Below are 3,680 nucleotides of genomic sequence, written 5' to 3' on the forward strand. Positions count from 1 at the left end.
GAGGAGTACTTCTTAAATCTAATTTGCATCTGAATCACCTGAGAGTCTGGCTAAATTCTGATTTTGTAGATCTGGGATCAGGGTGAGGCACAGAGTCCGCGGGCTGAGAAACTCCTGCTACTTCTGAGGAGCAAAACCCTATCCTTCTCTGGTCCTGAGCCCCTGCTCTGTCCCCAAGGGAAAACAGGTTGACCCTGGAGTCCATGTTCTTACACACACAAGGCAGAAGAGAGTGTTGGCATGCAAATATAATGTGGCCAAATCCTTTCTTCCAGCTTGTTAGGAACTGGCAATAAATTTTAAGTCTGATTTCAGCTATTGTGTAAAATGCTAAGAGATTTCTTGGTTTGCAATTTGGATATCTAGAATATCAGATCAGGTCCAGCTACCTCGTTTAACAAATGAATAAAGTAAAGGAACTCAGGGGTTATGTAACTTTCTCAAAAATGTTTGTTTATTTTTGGCAGAGAGAGAGGCAGAGACAAGGTGCAAACGGGGAGGGGCAGAGAGAGAGAGGCAGACACAGAATCCGCAGCAGGCTCCAGGCTCTGAGCTGTCAGCACAGAGCCCGATGTGGGGCTTGAACTCACAGGCCATGAGATCATGAGCTGAGCTGAAGTCAGACGTTTAATGCTTAACCGACTGAGCCCCCAGGCGTCCCCGGGGTTATGTAACTTTGATTCTATCACCAACCTTCAATGGCTAAGCTATCTGAGTTTCCGGTTGGCTGCTCTGGTTTGTCAACTCTATTCCAGAGATCCTTAGCACACTCGCATTTCTTTTAAAAAACAGATTGCAAGTAAGAGTTAAGTGTGTTTTCTGGATCCAGTATCTTTCTGGAACCTGAACCCCAAGAAAGAAAAGGGGTTGTGAGGCAGGATGCTGACTCAGTACTCCATGGCTTAGCCCTCTGGGAAGTGAGTTGGATGATAAATAAATAAAAGTCATGGAAATAAATAAACAGCCTCTGTTGGCCTCTAGGATCTAATATAGTGGCAGATCATTGTTAAGCCTCTATTGACATCCTGGAAAAAAAGAAGTTAGACAAGAAGACAGTGTGGGAACAGGTGAAGAACGGGACTAACACACATTGGAAAAACACTCAGTTTGCAACTCTTGAAAGGCTGCCTTTTGTGGGGCGCCTGGAGGGCCTCAGTCAGTTGAGCATCTGACTTCAGCTCAGGTCATGATCTCAGGGTTTGCGAGTTGGAGCCCCGCGTCCGGCTCTGCACTGATGGTGTGGAGTGTGCTTGGGGTTCCCTCCCCCTCCTCCCCTTCCCCACTTGCTCTCTCTCTCTTTCTCAAAATAAATAAGTGAACTTAAAAAAAAAAAAAGGCTGCTTCATGAGACCCAATGGTTTTAGCACAAGGTGTCTTCCCACATCTGCTTTGGTGGCTGACTCCATTCCCTGTTTGGTCTCAGAGGTTTGCTCCCAAAAGCCATGGAAATTGCCAGAAACAAAATGAAGTATACAGCAAGGCAAAATTCAAAGCCATCCCCTGATACTTAACACTTTATCCTCCACAGGAGTAAACCAGATACCAGTCAGATATATCAGGGAAGAAAGTGCTTATGGTCATGCACCTCCACTGGTTGGGTGGTGGGGACACAGGCAAACTATCCGGACCTACCGCCTTTGGGGAAAAGAAGCATTAATTCCTCCTCAGAAGTTGGAAGCAAGGGCGCCTGGGTGGCTCAGTTGGCTGAGTGTCTGACTTCAGTTCAGGTCATGATCTCACAGTTCATAGGTTCGGGCCCCGTGTCGGGCTCTGTGCTGGCAGCTCAGAGCCTGGAGCCTGCTTCCAGTTCTGTGTGTCCCTCTCTCTCTGCCCCTCCCCTACTCATGATCTGTGTTTCAAAAATAAATAAATATTTTTTAAAATTTTAAAAAGAAGTTGGAAGCAGAGGAAATGAGATTCAGGTTGAAGGGTAGCAGAATGCAGCACCTGCAAATTCACCACTTGGGCACGCTGATTATATTACATTGAAGACAGCTGGGAAGAAGCTGACGGAAGAAAATCTCTCTGCCCTCCCCCACTGGCCCAAAAGCCATAAATTTGTAAAGTTGTCCCCCCTCCTCACTGTTCCAGACAGACCCAAGTTAGGGAGGCGACTCTAGACTCTAACCAACCTGGAGACAGCACCGGAAGAGCCTACGGAATGAACCTTCCCTACCAGCCCTTGTCAGTTACCCTGCCTCCGACTTCTGAGTCGCTAAGATGCTCTGTAGATGGGCTCGGATTCCAACCCCTCCGTATCCGGTGTCGGCATTGCGCCTTCCCCAGGCAGGTGTTAATTAACTTCCGCTTGTTAATCTGTCTTCTGTGAGTCCAATTCACAGGGGCGCCTGCCAATGAACCTGAAATGGGAGGAGGAAGATTTCTTTCCTACAGGACAGGGTTTTGTGTCCGTGTGAATCAGATTTAGCTTGGGCAGCTCCCGACGTCCCTGCTTACTGGGAAAAGGGAGGAGAGAAGCCCCCAAGGGGAAGAAGTCCTAAAAACACCCGAGCCGCAGAACTGTACGTTTCAAAATGGCTAACAGGCCCATTTTATGTTTTGTGTGTTACCGTCATTTTTTAAGGAAAAAAAATTGGATCCCCTCCCTTTCAATTTACAGATGGAGAAACTGAGGACCCGTGTCGGAAAATGAGAAGAAGCCACAGGAAACATCAGGTCCCCTCACTCCCAGCAGCTCTAGACCATCTGTCAAAAGCGTCACTGATTGGTGTCCTTCAGGGGAAAGCGCAGGGCACAGGCTCCACTCACCGAACTTGGAGAACGAGACTAATAGCAGGACAGACTGGGACTCCGGAAGGAAGGGGGGCGTCCTAACCACCAAGGGCGGGGAACATTCTCCAAACGCTCTGGGAAGCAAGGACATTGGTCAGACCCCCCCTCACCCCCGGTGGCCACCGAGTCCCCTTCCCTCCGCGCGGACCAGGCTCTCCGCTAAGCGCTGGGGGGAGCCGGGCAGTGGGCGAAGAAGCGACCCTTCCGGGCCCCCACGACAGTCCTTGGGGCTGGCTCTGTGTCCTAGGAACCGAGGGGGAGCGGCTTCTAAGGGACCTGGGTTTCCTACCCTGGAGGGGGGAGGGGAGTCAGGAAACGAAAGATTCCCAAGGCCGTTCCCGAACTCTAGAGGGCGCCAGAGTCGCCGGGCCCTGGGCACCTCTTGCACCTGAGCGCGGCCCGAGCCACCCCCCTCCTCCACTCCGAGGGCCGGCGACCTCCCTGGCAGCGTCGCCGGGCTTCAGGAAGGGCAGAGTAGGCTGCCCAGAGCCCCGCGGCAGAGGGGCCGGGGCGCCCCCTCACCGGCAGGACGCCCGTCTGCCCCCAAGTTCTCCGGGGAGGTGCCCGGAGCCCCAGCTGTGCCCCGTGGGACAGGAGCCTTGACCTCGGGGCCGATAGAGACTGACGGTGCATAAGCGGACGGACGGAGGGACCGGCGACGGGAAGGAAGGACTGGAGGACGAGGGGGGACAGAAGCTGGACGTCGGGACGGAAGATGGACGGCGAGGGGGGGAGAGGAGACGGGGAGACGTCAGGACTGGGGATGGGGGTGGGGACAAAGGATGGTCCAAGGTAGTGACACAGGACGGGGAGATGCGAAGACCAGGGGGACGGCGGCGGGGGTGGGGGGCTTGGTACCAGGAGATGGAGGACGAAAAGACGGGGAC

General features: G+C 52.7%; 1 protein-coding gene across 1 annotated transcript in view; it reads right to left on the reverse strand.

Annotated features, from left to right (window-relative positions):
• The window catches only part of RBP7 (retinol binding protein 7), a 16,611-nt gene that overhangs the window by 12,370 nt on the left and 561 nt on the right, over positions 1–3,680 (reverse strand).

Source organism: Suricata suricatta, chromosome 8 (genome assembly GCF_006229205.1).
Source record: "Suricata suricatta isolate VVHF042 chromosome 8, meerkat_22Aug2017_6uvM2_HiC, whole genome shotgun sequence".
NCBI lineage: Eukaryota > Metazoa > Chordata > Mammalia > Carnivora > Herpestidae > Suricata > Suricata suricatta.